General features: G+C 42.6%; 1 long non-coding RNA gene across 1 annotated transcript in view; it reads left to right on the top strand.

The window, feature by feature from the left end:
* The window catches only part of LOC111955284 (uncharacterized), a 32771-nt gene extending 12034 nt beyond the window's left edge, over positions 1-20737 (top strand). Inside the window, exon 3 of the long non-coding RNA XR_002876102.2 lies at positions 20662-20737. This is a non-coding gene — a long non-coding RNA (uncharacterized lncRNA). The remainder of the gene's footprint in view (positions 1-20661) is intronic.
* Positions 20738-20935: the final 198 nt, after the last annotated feature.

The following is a 20935-nucleotide window of genomic DNA, read 5'->3' as shown; positions in this document are numbered from 1 at the left end:
CAATCAAATCTCCGTGGGGCTGGGAGTTGGGAGAATCMGATGTCAATCAAAGTTACCAAACTAGGCTAATGGGGGGTAGAGTAGCTGGCAACAAGACTGAGAGAGAGAAAGACAGAAAAAGAGAGCGAGAGTGTGAGAGTGCATTGTGTCTAGTAAATAATTACTAACAACAATCTGGTTGATGAACTAGTAGAGAAAACGGTGGAGGGAGGGAGAGCTTGAGAATGCTTAAGCCCTGAAACTGAAAGCCATAATGGGGAGAGGGAGAGGGGGAGAGAGAGACTCTCTCTCGTGACAATCCTCTCCGTCAGGACGTAGTGACACCTGCATCTATCTCACACACAGAGATTCACATTCCAGACTCTCTCTCAATTCGAAAGACTTTATTGGCTTGGAAAGTGTTGGCACACATTGCCATAGCAAACATATAGACACATGTCAAATCAATGATAACGCAGATGGATAATAGTAAAAATGATAAGACTCAATGAGTAATAACATTTAACAGGACAATACAGTAAGAAATAAATTAAGACAATAATGAAATAGTGAGAAAGARGGGTAGAAATGTTTCTGCTCTGGCTGGTCGTTCTACTAGCTGTCCCTGCAGTTGTGGCAGGAAGCTACACTTTTTGCAGGGAATATGGCAAAAATGGGTTTTTCTCCCAATAGTTATTGGATTTTCGMTTTTTGTTAAAAAAAAATWGTATTTMTTTTAAATTTGGGGGAACATGTTGCTCATAAGTCTATAATTCTGTCAGATAGTCTGCCTCGTGTACTGTCTTACAGTGCTTCCATTTTTTTTGTGGTGTCTTCTAGCCACGCAAAGTACTTTGGGGGTGTTGTATTTATTTTTTCTCGCCAACATGGGTGGTGGAAATTATTATTTTTGCAAAAGTATAAAAAATCAAGAACATACTTTTATTTACATAGAGTATTCAGACCCTTTCTTATGAAACTCGAAATTGAGCTCCGGTGTATCTTGTTTCCGTTGACCATCCTTTTAGATGTTTCTACAACTTGATTGGAGTCCACCTGTGGTAAATTCAATTCATTGGACAGGATTTGGAAAGGCACACACCTGTCTATATAAGGTCCCACAGGTGACAATGCATGTTAGAGCAATGAGGTCGTAGGAATTGTCCATAGAGCTACGAGACAGGATTGTGTCGAGGCACAGATCTGGGGAAGGGTACCAAAACATTTCTGCCGCATTCAAGGTCCCCAAGAACACRGTGACCTCCATCATTCTTAAAGGGAAGAAGTTTGGAACCACCAAGACTCTTCCTAGAGCTGGCCGCCCGGCCAAACTGAGCAATCGGGGCAGAAGGGCCTTGGTCAGGGTGGTGACGAAGAACCCGATGGTCACAATGACAGAGCTCCAGAGTTCCTTTGTGGAGATGGGAGAACCTTCCAGAAGGACAACCGTCTCTGCCAGACAGAAGTCACTCCTCAGTAAAAGGCACATGACGGCCCACTTGGAGTTGGCCGAAGGGCACCTAAAGGACTCTCATACCATGAGAAACAAGATTCTCTGGTCTGATGAAACCAATATTGAACTCTTTGGCCTGAATTCTTAGCATCATGTTTGGAGGAAAACTGGCGCCATCCCTACAGTGAAGCATGTTGGTGGCAGCATCATGCTGACTAGTCAGGATTGAGGGAAAGATGAACGGAGCAAAGTACAGAGAGATCCTTGATGAAAACCTTCTCAAGACCTCAGACTGGGGCAAAGGTTCACCTTCCAACAGGACAACAACCCTAAACACAGCCAAGACAACGCAGGAGTGGTTACGGGACAAGTCTCTGAATGTCTTTGAGTGGCCCAGCCAGAGTCRGGATTTGAAGCCGATCGAACATCTCTGAAGAGACCTGAAAATAGCTGTGCTGTGACGCTCCCCATCCAATCTGACAGAGCTTGAGAGGATCCTCGGAGAAGAATGGGAGGAACTCCCCAAATACAGGTGTGCCAAGCTTGTAGCGTCATAKCCAAGAAGACTCGAGGCTGTAATCGCTGCCAAAGGTGCTTCAACAAAGTACTAAGTAAAGGGTCTGAATACTTATGTAAATGTCATATTTCAGTTTTGTATTTTTCATGAATTTGCATAAATATTTTACCTGTTTTTGCTTTGTCATTAAGGGGTATTGTGTGTAGATTTGGGGGGGATAAATACATTTTAGAAGAAGGCTGTATCGTAACAAAATGTGGAAAAGTCAAGGGGTCTGAATAATTTCCCTGACATCTGGACCTCTTTTGGAATATAATATTTGTCTTTTTTTAGATTGACTGTCAGTGCCCAGGTGCAACAGAACTGTTGCTGTAGCTCATCTTTTGTGGGGAACAGAAGCACCAGATCATCTGCAAACAGGAAGCATTTTATTTCTGTGATTTTGAGAGTGAGACCAGGGGCTGTTGYTTGCTCAAGTGTTTTAGCCAATTCATTTATATAGGTATTAAATAGACTTTGAGCTCAAGTTGTTCCCATGTTTTACTCCGCACCCTTGGGAAAATAAATCTGTATGTTTATCTCCAATTTTGACTGCTCACTTGTTATTTCTGTACCTTGATTTGATGACGTGAAATGTTTTTACACCCACACCATTTTGTAATTAGTTTTAATAAAATGCCTTCATGCAAAATTGAATCTAAAAGCTTTTTGGAAATCTACAAAGCAGGAGATAATATTTWTWTTRTTTTACATATWTTTCAWTTGGGGMGTGTGTAGGGTATTTATATGGTCTGATGTTTTATAATTAGGTAGTAATCCAATTTGATTCCACTGAGAGAGTGCAGTAATTTGCTGTTCATGATAGTGCAGAACATTTTCCCCAGGTTACTGTTGAAACAAATGCCATGAGTATTGTTTGAATAATTGTCTGTTATCCAAACAGTTCTCCTCTATTCCCATATCCTCCCTGCTCTACTCTGGAGAATGGGAACCAGTTTATGCGAATACCAGGAATTCCAACACAGGCCTCAGTTGGAAAAGGCCAGTGATGCAATGTATTTAGGCACGCCCTCTATGCTATCTCAAACTTAACATTACCCAAACCGGCCTGACCAATTCTCTCCCTCTGGCCCCTCATGAGGCCCCTGTAACAGCTGACTTCAGATCAGTTGTCATGAGTTTAATCCGGACCATAACCATTATGAGATTAGCACTTTAACATGCTCTGGATCATCATATCAACATGTTTGAGTGAGAGATGGTATGAAGAGAACTTCTCTGCTCTCCATTCCTCCCTCTCCATCTGTCCTGGCAACTGGCATATACTGACTGACTGACACACACACACACGCACACATTTCTCTTCTGTGCATGTTTGTACGTGTTTTTCAGTGTGTGTGTGTTTGTCTGTAAATTGCTTTGTGACTGCAAGGAACTAATGCTCACTTCACCTCCTGGAGCCCTCCCTAATCCGCAGCCTTTGATGTGTCTGTTTGAGTCCAGTCCTACATAAAGAGAAACCGATGACGTAGGCTTTCACACGCAGCAGATATTGATTTGGTCTTGCCTTATTTGCCTTGAAATGATACATACTGGCCTTGTTCTGATTTTGACCGTGAACACGACGCCATGGTCATCATTCTCAGGAAGAACAACCTACAGAATTGTCAAGTTCATTAACAAGGACACACACACACTCCGTAACACAGGATTATTTGACCCRTTGTCACTTGCTCATGTATGATTCCGTAGATGCCAGACATAGATTGGCTGTAGCTATGGATCCCTTCAATCTATCGTATGACTTTCTGGCCTGAGTAACTCCTCACCCAAATATCCCCCCATACTCCCTCTATCCTCTCTCTCTCTCTCTCCTTCACTGCTGGGGGTGGTCATGTTACTGTTGGTCTGTCTCTGACTGTTTATTTTACTGCTGTGTTGTCATGTTCCAGGATTGAGGAGTTTACCGACATCATCCCCACAGTGACCGTACGTACAGTGGGGCAAAAAAGTATTTAGTCAGCCACCAATTGTGCAAGTTCTCCCACTTAAAAAGATGAGAGGCCCTGTAATTTTCATCATAGGTACACTTCAACTATGACAGACAAAATGAGAAAAAATTCAGAAAAATGAACATTGTAGGATTTTTAATGAATTTATTTGCAATTATGGTGGAAATAAGTATTTGGTCAATAACAAAAGTTTATCTCAATACTTTGTTATATCCCTTTGTTGGCAAATGACAGAGGTCAAACGTTTTCTGTAAGTCTTCACAAGGTTTTCACACACACTGTTGCTGGTATTTTGGCCCATTCCTCCATGCAGATCTCCTCTAGAGCAGTGATGTTTTGGGGCTTGTTGCTGGGCAACACGGACTTTCAACTCCCTCCAAAGATTTTCTATGGGGTTGAGATCTGGAGACTGGCTAGGCCACTCCAGGACTTGAAATGCTTCTTACGAAGCCACTCCTTCGTTGCCCGGGCGGTGTGTTTGGGATCATTGTCATGCTGAAAGACCCAGCCACGTTTCACTTCAATGCCCTTGCTGATGGAAGGAGGTTTTCATCAAAATCTCACGATACATGGCCCCATTCATTCTTTCCTTTACACGGATCAGTCGTCTAGTCCCTTTGCAGAAAAACAGCCCCAAAGCATGATGTTTCCACCCCCATGCTTCACAGTAGGTATGGTGTTCTTTGGATGCAACTCAGCATTCTTTGTCCTCCAAACATGACGAGTTGAGTTTTTACCAAAAAGTTATATTTTGGTTTCATCTGACCATATGACATTCTCCCAATCTTCTTCTGGATCACCAAATGCTCTCTAGCAAACTTCAGACGGGCCTGGACATGTACTGGCTTAAGCAGGGGGACACGTCTGGCACTGCAGGATTTGAGTCCCTGGGGGCGTAGTGTGTTACTGATGGTAGGCTTTGTTACTTTTGGTCCCAGCTCTCTGCAGGTCATTCACTAGGTCCTCCCGTGTGGTTCTGGGATTTTTGCTCACCGTTCTTGTGATCATTTTGACCCCACGGGGTGAGATCTTGCGTGGAGCCCCAGATCGAGGGAGATTATCAGTGGTCTTGTATGTCTTCCATTTCCTAATAATTGCTCACACAGTTTGATTTCTTCAAACCAAGCTGCTTACCTATTGCAGATTCAGTCTTCCCAGCCTGGTGCAGGTCTACAATTTTGTTTCTGTTGTCCTTTGACAGCTCTTTGGTCTTGMCCATAGTGGAGTTTGGAGTGTGACTGTTTGAGGTTGTGGACAGGTGTCTTTTATACTGATAACAATTTCAAACAGGTGCCATTAATACAGGTAACGAGTGGAGGACAAAGGAGCCTCTTAAAGAAGAAGTTACAGGTCTGTGAGAGCCAGAAATCTTGCTTGTTTGTAGGTGACCAAATACTTATCTTCCACCAAATCCTACAATGGATTGAATGAAAATTACAGGCCTCTCTCATCTTTTTAAGTGGGAGAACTTGCACAATTGGTGGCTGACTAAATACTTTTTTGCCCCACTGTACATACCCAACCAGAAGCCATGGATTACAGGAAACAACCACACTGAGCTAAAGACTAGAACTGCCGCTTTCAAGGAGCGTGACATTAATCCGGATGCTTATTAGAAATCCTGCTACGACCCCAGACTAACCATAAACAGGAAATGCTTCAATACAGGACTAAGATTGAATTCTACTACGCCGGCTCTGACTCTCSTCGGATGTGGCAGGGCTTGCAAACTATCACGGTTTACAAAGGGCGGGCTGCCCAGTGACGCGAGCCTACCAGAGGAGCTACATGCCTTTTTATATGCTTGCTTTGAGGCAAGCAACACTGAACCATGCATGAAACCACCAGCTGTTCCAGATGACTGTGTGATCACTCTCTTCGTAGCCGATGTGAGTAAGACCTTTTTAAACAGGTTAACATTCAAAAGTCAGATTACCAGGACGTATGCGCTGGCCAAGTGTCTTTACTGGCATTTTCAACCTCTCCCTGACCCAGTCTGTAAAACCTACATGTTTCAAGCAGACCACCGTAGTCCCTATGTCCAAGAACGGGAAAGTAGCCCGTCTAAATGACTATCGCTCAGTACCACTCACGTCTGTAGCCATGAAGTGCTTTGAAAGGCTGGTCATGGCTCACATCAGCACCATCATCTCAGACACTCTGGACCCACCCACTCCAATTCACATAACGCCCAAACAAATCCACAGATGATGCAATCTCTATTCAAGAGGAACATCAATGTGAAAATGCTGTTCATTGACTACAGCTCAGCGTTCAACACCATAGTGCCCTCTTTAGCTCATCACTAGGTAAAGAACCCTGGCATTGAACACTTCACTCTTCAACTGGATCCTGAACTTCCTGACATGCTGCCTCCAGGTGGTGAGGGTAGGCAACAACATATCTGCCATGCTGACCCTCAACATGGGGGGGCCCTCAGGAGCGCGTGCTTAGTCCCTTCGTGTACTCCCAGTCTCCCTACACCATTACATTTGCTGACGACACGGCGGTGGTAGGCCTGATCACCAACAACGATTAGACAGCCAATAGGGAGGAGGTCTGCCAGGACTACAAACTGCCTCAATGTCAGCAAGACAAAGGTGCTGATCGTGGACTACAGGAAAAAGAGGGCCAAGCATGGGGGTATCGGGTCGAGAGCTTCAAGTTGCTCGGTGTCCACATCACTAAAGATCTATCACGGTCCACACTAGGGCTGTTACGGTGACCGTATTACCCCTACACCAGCGGTCACGAGTCATGACAGTAGTCAAATTCCACATGACCATTTAGTCACGGTAATTAGGCTTCTCCCAGCTATGATTCTGCTGATGGTCATTAGCAGCCTACCAAACTTACTAACTGCCTGGTACTCAGCCCTCTATTGTCCCTCTAATCACCCTGACATCAATGCAAATGTATCGAAAATCTAACACTTCATGAGCTCATGTTGCGCAACATTTCTATTGGCTATGCAATTGTGTAAGGAAACAGAGTACTGGCTTCTATTAAAAAGAGGAGGATCCCATCAGCTTTCTATAGGCTAGGCCTACTATATTTATATAAAGCACATTGCTTGTCTTTACAACAGGAGTATAGCCTACCTGGCTGGCATGAAAATGAACCACGGGAAAACCGTCCTCCATTCGCTATTTAAGTGCATAGATAACATCTACTGGTCCATTCTAAATCAAAACGCATTTCACAAATATTATTTAGGGTATGTAAATACAATATTCAATCAAGAATATTTTGATGGGTGACAATATTAGCCTGTCACTTGTGAATGGTAAATTATCACTTGTGAATGATGCCCAGTTTAAGGCAAGAAACATTGCTTGCGTTTTTTTTTTTGCGACTTTTTCAAATCCCAGTAGCAAGCCTCATGTAGCCTAGTCCATAGGCCTATATATTTTGATAAGGTTTGTATCACAACTAAAGTGGCCAAGTAACTTCTTAAAATGAAGCAAATTTAATCCGCTTTACAACGGGTGTAGAGCCTAACTGGCACACATGTAGTTTCACCATAAAAATGGACATTTTATAATTAAAGCATTACATGCATAATCAGATTTGAGGTCCCTTTTGAGAATGGTGTTTTCTGCTAATGGAACATTCACACTTGCTAAGTACCTACTGCCGTGTGCTTATTGCTGCACTTATAATGTGAAGAAATGGCCTAGTAGTTTATCAACATTTTAAGATGAATGTTCTCTACTTTTGCGTCAAGCTCATTGCTTAAAACAGTGGTTGTATTAATTTGGGATCTATCGCATCCCAATACTGTCCCAGACTATGTAATATTTATTTATTGCACAGAATAGAATAGGTCAACTTTTGTACTATGGGGGATAGTAGATTGACAGGCTAGTGCTTTTGATGTTTGTTAGACCTACTCATCTTGTTGGCTGACGAAAAGTAAATGTGGACAGTTCTTTCAATATGCACCTCGGAATTGGATAAGGACGCACGCGGTGGCGTCCCCGATGTGTCTGTCTTCACTTGTAGCCTGTGAGAAATTATAATTATTATATTCAGCCCAAGGGCACAACAGCCACTGGCTGCAAAAGGCATTGATTTTTTTACGGGGCATTATGGCCACACAAAGGAGAAAAGACTGGTGCAACACCAGCCTCAACGTCAACAGTGAAGAGGTGACTCCGGGATGCTGGCCTTCTAGGCAGAGTTCCTCTGTCCAGTGTCTGTGTTATTTTACCCATCTTAATCTTTTATTTGTATTGGCCAGTCTGAGATATGGCTTTTTCTTTGCAACTCTGCCTAGAAGGCAAGCATCCCGGAGTCGCCTCTTCACTGTTGATGTTGAGACTGGTGTTTTGCGGGTACTATTTAATAAAGCTGCCAGTTGAGGACTTGAGGCGTCTGTTTCTCATACTAGACACTCTAATGTACTTGTCCTCTTGCTCAGTTGTGCACCGGGGCCTCCCACTCCTTTATATTCTAGTTAGAGCCAGTTTGCGCTTTTCTGTGAAGGGAGTAGTACAAAGCGTTGTACGAGATCTTCAGTTTCTTGGCAATTTCTCGCATGGAATAGCCTTCATTTCTCAGAACAAGAATAGACTGACGAGTTTCAGAAGAAAGTCCTTTGTTTCTGGCCATTTTGAGCCTGTAATCGAACCCACAAATMCTGATGCTCCAGATACTCAACTAGTCTAAAGAAGGCCAGTTTTATTGCTTCTTTAATCAGYACAACAGTTTTCAGCTGTGCTAACATAATTGCAAAAGGGTTTTCTAATGATCAATTAGCCTTTMTATAWWGATAAACTTGGATTAGCTAACACAACGTGCCATTGGAACACAGGAGTGATAGTAGCTGATAATGGGCCTCTGTACGCCTATGTAGATATTCCATAAAAAATCTGCCGTTTCCAGCTACAATGTTCATCTACAACATTAACAATGTCTACACTGTATTTCTGATCAATTTGATGTTATTTTAATGGACAAAAATTGCTTTTCTTTCTAAAACCAGAACATTTCTAAGTGACCCCAAACTTTTGAACGCTAGTGTACATATCTACCTCGACTCGGTACTGGTACCTGTATATACACTGACTGTWCAAAACATTCGGGGCACCTTCCGAACAGCCTCAATTCGTCGAGTCATGGACACTATAAAAGGTTTTGAAAGCGTTCCACAGGGATGCTGGCCCATGTACTCCAGTGCTTCCCACAGTTGTGTCAAGTTGGCTGGATGTACTTTGGGTAGTGGACCATTCTTGATACACACAGGAAACTGTTGAGTGTGAAAAGCCCAGTAGTGCTGCAGTTCTTGACACAAACCGGTACGCCTGGTACCTACTACTCTGTTCAAAGCATTTACATGTTTTTGTCACCCTCCTGAATGGCACAAATATACAATCCGTGTCTCAACGCTTCAAAGTATWTTTTTTAAACATTTCTCCTCCACTTCATCTACACTGATTTGAAATGGATTTAACAGGTGATATCTAAGGAATCATAGCTTCACCTGGTCAGTCTGTCATCGAAAGAGCAGATGTTCTTAATGTTTTGTATAAACAGTGTATAGCCAAGTTATCGTTACTAATTTTGTATTTATTACTTTTATTATTACGTGTTATTACTTTAAAATTATTTCTCTTTTTTTGTCTCTGCATTTAAGGGCCTATAAGTAAGCATTTCACTGTTAGTCTACACCTGTTAACGAAGCATGTGACAAGTAAGATTTTATTTGAATTCTCTCTAAGCCACACACACGCACTCAGGGAGTTAAAACATGAGATTAAGAGCAGTTTGAGTAGAAGCCTGTTCCTCTCCTAAACCGACACAGGACACCAGCTCACACAGGAGGAGCTGCTAGCTTCTTAGTTTAGCATACATTGGCCTAGCTTAGCACCACTCCTCAAAAGCATTTTTATTTATTTTTTGCCCCCAAAATATCTCTTAGCCTTGGTTAGCTTGATTTTGATAGCATAGGATTATGGGGCTAATTCTTGTCTTTCACAATGTAATTAGCATCTGTTTTGGCGTAGCTTAGCTGGGGGTGTGTTAGCAGAGGAGCTAGTTTCACATGCTGCCTGGCCGGTTGGAGTGACAGACTTTGTAAAACTGGGAATAAAACACGCAGACGTGTTGGAGGATAACGTCCACACTGGTGACCCTTTTCACGTGTGGCTTTACACACCGACAGGCTCCGCCCTCATCCAGCTGACGGGTATGCCAAACGTTTTGGGTGTATCATCTAAAATAGCAACAGGTTCCTTTTTTATGGTGTACCACGTGGTGCTCTGACCAAAGGAATTAAGGGCCATTTCAGATTCTGCCTTTTGATCAGGAGAGGAAGTATCTTTATAGAGTATCTAGTTGCACTATTCCACTCTCCCCTCTTTGGTTTGACTGGGAAAGTAATGGTTAAAGACAGCCACTTTTTTTGAAGAGTGAGGGTGAGAAAGTGGGAAAAAACCCGAAAGTGGCCCATCCCTCCACCCGTGTCCGTTTGCTGTGGTCGAGTCAGGGTGACATCATCATCTGCAGCAGCATTGCAGGGTTTTAACTTTCTTTACGTCCTCTCTTTTTTTCTTGTTCACTCGTTTTTTTTTTTTTTGCTGGTCCATCCTGGCTGTCACTTCTCAGCTGCTTTCATAAATCCTCAACTCTCACTATTTCTCTCTGTCTCTCTGTCTCTCTGTCTCTCTGTCTCTCTCTCTGTCTCTCTCTGTCTCTATCTATCTCTCTCTCTCTCTCTCTCTCTCTCTCTCTCTCTGTCTCTTTGTGGCCTTGTGTGTATCAGATATTTGTGTGTGTATAGTTGCAGCTGTAATTCTATGGATTCTGGCCTGTCTAGCTAATCCCATAAGTGTAAAGATGTCTGTGAAATAACACATCCTACTGTGTGTGTGAGCTGTATTTTAAAAGCAATTAGCTGTTTTATTTCCTTATCCTCAAAATGCACAGTGGGATTAATAATATACCCAATCTGTCACACACATACAGACACACATACAGACACACACACATGCACAGTCACTCTCACCCTTCTCCCTCCCCCTGACTGAGTATGGTTGTGGGAGTGTGGAAAGTGTTCCAGAAGCTCACCACAGGGGCAGCTGAATATAGAGGAGCTCAGGTCATAACACACTAGAAGTAACACTGGAATTATTATGGAATACAGAGCAGGGCCAAGGAACACACGCACTTCTGCTTCCTACAGGCAGACTACTAGGAGCCTGTCTGAGTCTGGTCACTACTCTCCCATCTGACGTGGATGTGTGTTATTAGAATTGAATAAAGAGGGCTATTGCTATGAGGAGCTATACAGTATCAGTTTAGTGAATTCACAGAGCACTACAAGGCTTCCACTACCCACTTACACTTTCATCTACTGTAAAGACGAACCTTAACGTCCATCACCATTCTACACCCGGCACAGCCAGAAGAGGTCTGGCCACCCCTCAGAGCCTGGTTCCTCTCTAGGTTTCTCCCTAGATTCCTGCCTTTCTAGGGAGTTTTTCCTAGCTACCGTGCTTCTACATCTGCATTGCTTGCTGTTTGGGGTTTTAGGCTGGGTATCTGTATAGCACTTTGACATCTGCTGATGTAAAAAGGGCTTTATAAATACATTTGATTCAAGTCCATGGTAACCAACTGAGATAACCTAMGTATTTGGCTATTGCGTGAACCACCTCCGCTCTCTTAAGTGGGTGGGCTTTGCAATACAATTTGTATTTATGTATATAATCTCATTGTACCCCCTCYGGGAAGTTGAGAGAGAGAGATGAAAATGAGAGTAAACTGTAGATCATTATTTTCTTGTCACCTCAGATATTGGAGGATTACTATAGCAATACATACTCCCACAATGCCTTTGGGAAGCGAGGCATGCCATGCCCCCAGATGTCTGCGTGTGTGTGAATGTGTGTGCTACTTTCCCCCAAGCTCTAAATGTATTGTCCATGAATAACAGCATGATAGAAAGAAGTATGTGTATAGTGTGTGTGTGTGTGTGTGCTCACTTACTCCTCTGTGAGGCGCTGTAACATTGCAGAAAGAGAGTAATGCCACTTGCGAGCTCCAATTCAATTCAAAGGGCTTTATTGGCATGGGAAACATGTTTACATTGCCAAAGAAAGTGCAATAGATACAACAAAAATTAAATCAACAATCAGAAATGAGCAGTAATCATAACACTTCAAATGTTATTACTGGCTGTGTTAATTAACAATGTGCAAATAGTTGAAAATTAATAGACAGATAAATATAGTTTGCATTTACAATGGTATTTGTGCTTCAGTGGTTGCCCTTCTCTTGTGGCAACAGGTCACACATCTTGCTGCTGTGATGGCACACTGTGGTATTTCACCCAATAGATATGAGTTTATCAAAATGTGCATTTGTTTTCAAATTCTTTGTGGGTCTGTATAATCTGAGGAAAATATGTCTCTCTAATATGGCCATACATTTGGCAGGAGGTTAGGAAGTGCAGCTCAGTTTCCACCTCATTTTGTGGGCAGTGGGCACATAGCCTGTCTTCTCTTGAGAGCCAGGTCTGCCACTGAGTCTGTACATAGACAAAGCTTTCCTTGGTCAGGTATTCAGCCCCTGTGTACTCTCTGTTTATGGTCAAATAGCGTTCCAGTTTGCTTTGTTTTTTTTTATTAGTTCTTTCCAATGTGTCAATTAATTAATAAACTTATTTTTTCTCATGATTTGGTTGGGTGTTGCTGTACTGGGGCGCTGTACTGGGGCTCTGTGGGGTCTGTTTGTGTTTTGTGAACTCTTCTCTAGGTTCATCTCTCTGTAGGCAGGGGCGTTGACAGAATTTTGGGGCCCCATGGAGAAAAATCAAAAAAACCTACCGGGCCCCTAACATAGAAATCAGAATGTTTCAGATTCAAATAACGTACTGAACAATATGTSTTATTAAATGTACTAACTATAAGCTTCTGCTGCTCTATACTAWAATTGAGCAGATTCTAGTTTCCACCTTCATRCTTTGCCTAAATTAACAGTATTGCAAACAGTATTGGTTCCTAATGTTAACAAAAGCTGTCTGTGTCATGAGATTTMTAAGATGCTTTATTATAAATAACWACYCAATTGGTGACTTATTTTTTWAWWWWWMGMWWTMMWYMRKYMTTTWAWMYAYYAAWMYKCKAKMYWRCKWMMTTRKYYWTWAAWWAWTMWWTWKCKAWTRRTWWTWAKKAAYSRWAWCCRRRTRRMSCCRWWMSKWWAYYKRTTRRWYSKAAYMRRTTWAAWTRKWWTTTTTRRRTCAATTATTTCSCATCRACCTGTTCCCTGAACTTTATCTTTGTSTACATATCTCARCAATAATACATTTAGGTCAGTATGGGAAATGTCTGGAGTTACGTCACATATAACTGAGTAATAGATTGCATCTTCTCTTTCATCAAGTATTGTTTTCAAAACCCTTTGACCCCATATTCCTATGAACTCGTTTTGTCTCTCAGGGCTGTGAGGTAATGAGTCAGTCGTGCTCCTTTCTTTTTGWCCCTGKCTTTCTGTAAMTGCTCACGTAATAGCGGGTCATAATTTGACAACAGTTCCAGTAAGRCTAGGTATGTCCATTATGCACATCATCAAGATTYKGTGATTTCCCCCAGAATGGCAGATTCCTAGATGCTAAGTACAGTGTCACATCCAACATCCTTTKTAGAAGTGCTCTGTTTTTATACATTTCTGACCGGATTTGTTTCTGCTGACTGTCTATACCTGTAGCTGTTGTTACGGTATGCTGCAGATTTTTCCAGTAACAGTTCTTGTGAGACACCATCCTCATGCTCTGGTAGTTTGTCATACGTTTCTCTGCCATTTCACTAATATCTTATAGGCCATCCCTTATAGACATCCTTATTTCCTCCTTATTGCCATCTTATAGCCATCCTTAATATCATTTTATAGCCATCCTTATATCCAGCTTATAGCCATCTGTACCGCCCTGACCTAGTTATCTATATTTTCTTTATTATTTTGGTTAGTCAGGTGTGAGCTAGGGTGGTATTGCTAGTTTTGTATGTCAGGGGTGTTGGAACGTCTAGGCATATGTATGTCTATGTGGCCTGAATTGGTTCCCAATCAGAGGCAGCTGTTTATCGTTGTCTCTGATTGGGGATCATATTTAGGTAGCCCATTTCCCTTTTGTGTTTCGTGGGTTCTTATTCTATGTTTAGTTGCCTGTCTGCACTAGCCATATTTAGCTTCACGTTTTGTTTTGTTCAGTGTTTATTCTTATAAATAAAGAAGAATGTACGCATACAAGCTGCGCCTTGGTCACCTCCTTTTGATGGCCGTGACACCATCCTTATATCCAGCTTATAGCATCCTTATAGCCATCCTTATAGCCATCCTTATAGCCATCCTTATATCCAGCGTATAGCCATTATTATAGCCATCCTTATAATCCAGTTTATAGCCATTCTTATATCCAGCTTATAGCCATCCATATAGCATCTTATAGCCATCCTTATATCCAGCGTATAGCCATCCATATAGCCATCTTATATAGCCATCCCAGAGAACTGGGTGATGGTTATTTTTGCCCATGAGGAAAAAAAACACATAGGAATGCAATATAATGCCTTTACACTCTTACTATAAATAAGCCAGTCTCTCTGCATTCTTTTCGTTTGCTGACTTACTGTACTGTAAATAGTTGGGGAATGGCTCGCCTTCTGAGTCTGGGGGCATGATTTTATACAGTTCTGTCTCCTCACACACCTGTTGGCTAGTCTGTGAACAATAGCTTCTCTTTCATGGTCTTGTACTTTCTCTGGCTACAGTGCTGGATCATCTAAAACCTCATCTGTTCACTCTTCCTTTCCCTTACTACTTGCTTGTTCAATCTCTTCTGTCACTCCTTCACTGGCACTGCTGCTACTCTTTAACTCCTCTTCCTCCTCCCTGCTCTCCTCTGCATCAGTCTGACAGCTTTCTGCTGACATTCTGCCTACTTGGGGCTCTCTAAGCACTAGGAAGTGAGTAAACAAAGGGAATTTTAGGTTTAATGTTCGCTCCTACAAAGGTTACCATACTAAAAATCTACCACTGAAAGAAAAAACGTTTTAACAGTATACATATCAAATAGAATACATATTTAAGTGTGTCTAAGTCATCATGTTTCCTGAACTTTACAATTTAAAAAATGGTCTAGMTATGCTGCTGCTGCTACAAAACAATTGCCTCACCTCCAAGGTCCACTTCATGTAGTAGACACACGTTGGGATCTTTGTATACAGCAGTAGTAGTAGTAGTAGTAGCATCTACAGTATGGATAGGTAGGCTACATGGTAGGTTTTAATTTTAGTCTAGCTAGCTAACAAATATCACGCAAATATTGGGGAATACAGTTATAATAATATCGACATAATAGCTAATTAGCTAGCCATAGCTGGTAGTGAGTCCACGGTAGGCGGCTACCTGTAGCTAGCAGGCTATCAAGCTAGCTATATTGGCTAGCTAGGCTACTCAGTMCGGRAGGCCGTCTGCACTGACTTACAACTCAAATCCATCTCCTCGTTTTTTCTGGCAATTTTTTTTTTCTTCTCCTGAATTTTGCTTTATCTGTCTCTGTTTCCTTTCTTTCCTTTTCTGGAAACCCAATTTATTTTTGGAGGGGGGCATAGCGGTTATCTCTRGTGAACTGTCAGTTGTGATGCGGCCTCAGGGCATTCATGCTTTTTGCGCTTCACGGATCAGTGCAGAGCTGTTGTGAAGGAAGTTGTCAAGGCAGTGAGTTTGTGTTGGTACATGACCCCCCACCTACTGTCAACCAATGCGGAGCTATACGGAGCCCTCTGCAGTGTTACACAATTTGGGAGACACACGACGATGAAGTACGGAGCTCAATTTGGCCTCTGCAAGCCTCCAGAGGCTCCGCAATTGCGTCACACCCTCCATACGGAGCTTCCAACCACATTTTCAGATTAAGCCTAAATTGGCTTTAATTCTGCTCTGCATGCATTATTTGGTGTTTTATGTTGCACACGGAGGATGTTTTTGCAGAATTCTGCATGCAGTCTCAATTTGGTGTAGTCCAATTTTGTGAATTCTTGGTTAGTGAGTGGACCGTAGATCTTACAACCGTAGGATGCTGAAAGCGCAGATCCCACGATAGTTATTGGGGTCAAATTTGTCTCCACTTTTGTCGATTGGGGTGATCAGTCCTTGGCTCGAAATATTGGGGAAGATGCCAGAGCTGAGGATGATGTTAAAGAGTGTAGGTATAGCCAATTGGAATTTGTGGTCTGTATATTTTGTCATTTAATTTAGGATACCATCAACACCACAGGCCTTTTCGGGTTGTATGGTTTGTATTTTGTCCTGTAGTTCATTCAATGTAATTACCAGAACCCGCTGGATTCTCCAGTCTTTAAAAGCTGATTCTGAGATTTGTCATTGATCATGATTATGTTTTTGCTGTTTGTTCTTTTTTATAGAGCCAAACGATTGGAGAAGTGGTTTATCCATATGTCTCTGTTTTGGATAAATGGCTCTTTGTGTTGTTGGTTTAGTGTGTTCCAATTTTCCCAGAAGTGGTTACATTCTCTGGATTCTACATTGAGCTGGTTTCTGACTGGTTTCTGTGCTGTTTGTTTCACTATAGTGAAGGCGCAGGCTCAGGTTCTCTTGGTCTCTGTTTGTGGATGGATAGCTTTCTCAATTTCTTTCTTAGGTTTTTGCATTSTTCATCAAACCATTTGTCATTGTTGTTCATTTTCTTATGTTGTCTGCTTTAAAAAAAAAAAATGATAGGGAAGCTGAAAAGTCAAATATACTGTTTAGGTTTTCTACTGCCAAGTTTACACCTTCACTACTGTAGTCAAACGTTGTGTAGAGGAAGTTGTCTAGAAGAGATTGAGACAGTTTTTTGGTAGATTTCTACACTACTTTTCTTRCATCTATAGTAGAATGCAGTTTGTTCGGCTTTGATGTCTCATGATTCAGTATTGCACTGTTCAGGTAAACTATGATTTTGCTGTGATCTGATTGGTGTGTCAGTGGACTGACTGTGAACACTCCCTCCCTGGGTTGAGGTCAGTGATAAAGTGATCTACAGTACTACTGCCAAGGGATGAGCTGTAGGTGTACCTACCATAGGAGTCTCCTCGAAGCCTACCAGTGACTACGTACAGACCCAGCGTGTGACAGAGCTGCAAGAGTTGTGACCCGCTTTTTTTGTTGTTTGTATTTGTGTCTAGGGGGGCAAATTGCGGAGGAAATGCTYTCACCTCCAGGTAGAGGTTTGCKCCCCTGTGTGCTAAAAGTGTCAGGTTCTTGTCCAGTTATGGCGTTTAGGTCGCCACAGACTAGTATATGGAGAAACTGTCATTGTTAAAGTATGGMAATTCTACTGGGGGAATGTACAGTYCCTTTGGAAAGTATTCAGACCTCTTGACTTTTTCCACATTCTGTTACGTTAGTCTCATTCTTAAATGGACTAAATAAAAATATTCAGCAATCTACACAATACCTCATAATGACAAAGCAAAAAAAACAGGTTTTTATTAATTTTTGCAAATGTATAAAATAAAATAAAGTATTTACATAAGTATCCTTATGCTATGACCCTTTGCTATGATACTCGAAATTGAGCTCAGCTGCATCCTGTTTCCATTGATCATCCTTGAGATGTTTCTACAACTTGATTGGAGTCAAGCTGTGGTAAATTGAATTGATTGGACATGATTTGGAAAGGCACACACCTGTCTCTATAAGATCCCACAGTTGACAGTGCATGTCAGAGCAAAAACCAAGCCATGAGGTGGAAGGAATTGTCCGTCGTGCTTCGAGACAGGATTATGTCGATGCACAGATCTGGGGAAGGGTACTAAAAAATGTCTGCAGCATTGATAGTCCCCAAAAACACAGTGGCCTCCATCATTCTTAAATGGAAGAAGTTTGGAACCACCAAGACTCTTCCTAGAGCTGGCTGCCCGGCCACACAGCAATGAGGGGAGAAGGTCTAGGACAGAGCTCTAGAATTCCTCTGTGGCGATGGGAGAAACTTCCAGAAGGACAACCATCTCTGCAGCACTCCACCGATCAGGCCTATATGGTAGAGTGGCCAGATGAAAGCCACTCCTCAGTAAAAGGCACATGACAGCCCGCTTGGAGTTTGCCAAAAGGCACCTAAAGACTCTCAGACCATGAGAAACAAGATTCTCTGGTCTGATGAAACCAAGATGGAACTCTTTGGCCTGGATGCCAAGCATCACGTCTGGAGGAAACCTTGCATCATCCCTACGGTGAAGCATGGTGGTGGCAGCATAACGCTGTGGGGAAGTTTTTCAGTGGCAGGGACTGGGAGACTAGCGCTCAGGACCTCAGACTCAGGACTTCAGACTGGGGCGAGGGTTCCCCTTCCAATAGGACAACGACCCTAAGCACACAGCCAGACAACGGAGGAGTGGCTTCAGGACAAGTCTCTGAATGTCCTTGAGTGGCCCAGCCAGAGCCCAGACTTGAAGGKAATCTAACATCTCTGGAGAGACCTGAAAATAGCTGTGCAGCGACATTCCCCATCCAATTTCTAAAAACCTGATTTTGCTTTGTCATTATGGGGTATTGTGTGTAGATTGATGAGGGGGGAAACAATTRCATCAATTTTAGAAGAAGGCTGTAACGTAACAAAATGTGGAAAAAGTCAAGGTGTCTGAATACTTTCGGAAGGTACTGTAGGTAGCACACGTGGACATTTTTCTCTGTTGAGATCATTTCCTTATTTATTTCTATCTAAAATGCTCCTGTTTTGATAAATTTTAATAGTGAGTTAGGTCTGCTCTATACCAAATTAGCATACTTTTCCCTGTTTTAGTCCTGGTAGTTTGGTGGATGGGATTACCAGCTCTCTGTAACCTAGAGGGCAACACGTGGGTTCATCTCCTCTATACCATGTTTCTTGTAGGATGACAATGTCTGCATTTCCGATTTCTTTGGTGAAGTCTGTGTTCCTGCGCTTTAGGCCAAAGGCAGATGACCTCAGATCTTGTATATTTCAGGAAGAGATGGTAAAGGATTTGTGTTCCATAGTGTCCGGTGTTATTCTTGTGGTTTTGCAGGCAGCATACCACCCTGCATCCCACTGCTGGCTTGCTTCTGAAGCTAAGCAGGGTTGGTCCTGGTCAGTCCCTGGATGGGAGACCAGATGCTGCTGGAAGTGGTGTTGGAGGGCCAGTAGGAGGTGCTCTTTCCTCTGGTCTAAAAAATATCCCAATGCCCCAGTGATTGGGGACACTGCCCTGTGTAGGGTGCCGTCTTTCGGATGGGATGTTAAACGGGTGTCCTGACTCTCTGAGGTTATTAAAGATCCCATGGCACTTATCATAGGAGTAGGGGTGTTAACCCCGGTGTCCTGGTTAAAATTCCCAATCTGGCCCTCAAACCATCACGGTCACCTAATAATCCCCAGTTTACAATTGGCTCATTCATCCCCCTCCTCTCCCCTGTAACTATTCCCCAGGTTGTTGCTGTAAATGAGAACGTGTTCTCAGTCAACTTACCTGGTAAAATAAAAAGGCTTGGACCATTAGGTGTGAAGTGCATGCTGAGCGTCTGGTGAATGCCTCTTAGGTCGATGGATGTGGCTTGGGCGGGTGCATTAGTGGGGGTTGGGCCTGTTACTCTGCTCACGGCCTGGGCATATGTCTGGCTGCCATGTTGAGGTCCTTGGTGCAGGGGTGGTGGGCAGAAGGGGCATAGGTCTGATCTGGGGGGGCCTATATAGGTTGTGGCTAGGGTTTGTTTGGTCTGTGGTCTGGTTGTATCTCTCTCTGTCTCTCTCTGTAATGACTGTGTTGTCCTGGATAACTCTAAGCACACAAATGTATGAGTCTGCAGGGAGAGAGTAAGGGAAGAAGGGAGGGAAAGAGAGTGATAGAGAGAGGGTAGAATGGTGGCATAAACAATATAGTCCAACTCCTGCATGATATGGAGAGATTGAAGAGGGAAACAGGGGATAGAGAGAAAATAGTAGAGACACAGGGTTAGAGATGAATTGGCCAGCAGGGCCTCTTTATCTCAATATGAAATAATGAGCTATTTATGTCGTGCTGCTACTGTGGTGTAGGTGTTGTGCTGTTTTGGGGTGTAGGTAGGTAGGTTTTTCTCTGTTTAGTGAAGGACAGGTAGTGGTCTCATTTTTGTCAACACATAACCAGGAAATAAACTATACCTTTTTCTCCTCGTCTCTCTCTGGGTAAGACACTAATACAACCGCTCTTTGTTTGACCAACCTTCCCTTTTTAACTCTTGAAGCAGGTGTAAGTTCCTACTTCTGAAACCCTGACTTATTCCTCTGTGTGTGTGTTCTTGCATCATTAAACTAGGGTTCAAAGCCAGTTTCTAGGAGTCAGTGGAAACATCTGTCAGTCAGATGGCTTCTTCAGTGGCAGGGATTTTCCTCCCATCAACTGAGCCCGAAATAAACCTATTCTCTCCACCACTCTTCAACAGTTACTCCAGCCAGACAAAATCAATATCGTGTTTCCCATTCTGAAAACTTTCTTTCTTTGACTGTGATGCTGAAAAAATCAACCTCCTATTCCCCATACTCAAGGAAGAAATACAAAGTCTGAAATTTGAATTGTAGAACAAGTTGGATAAAACTAGGCCTATTTTTCCTGAAACCTGTCAATGGAAGAGGAGAACATTTAAACATTGGGAGTTTCTGTAAAAAATCCTAACACTTCTGTCTTTCCCTCTCTCTCCAGGTTTTCGTAAAAATGAAGACATGAGAGCGATGGAGGTGTTGCCTATTCTAAAGGAAAAAGTTGCCTTCTTATCAGGTGTGTGTGTGTGTGTGTGTGTGTGTGTGTGTGTGTGTGTGTGTGTGTGTGTGTGTGAGAGAGATAATCCTGGGTTCTTCATAAACAAAGCTAATGGAACATGACACATTCGCTAATTGTTTCACACACTGACCTCTACCAGACATGGAGCTACACACACTGACCTCTACCAGGCATGGAGCTACACACACTGACCTCT

The sequence above is a fragment of the Salvelinus sp. IW2-2015 genome, linkage group LG30 (assembly GCF_002910315.2).
Source record: "Salvelinus sp. IW2-2015 linkage group LG30, ASM291031v2, whole genome shotgun sequence".
NCBI lineage: Eukaryota > Metazoa > Chordata > Actinopteri > Salmoniformes > Salmonidae > Salvelinus > Salvelinus sp. IW2-2015.
The sequence above is the reverse complement of the archived record's forward strand: the minus strand, read 5'-3'. Positions and strand labels throughout refer to the sequence as shown.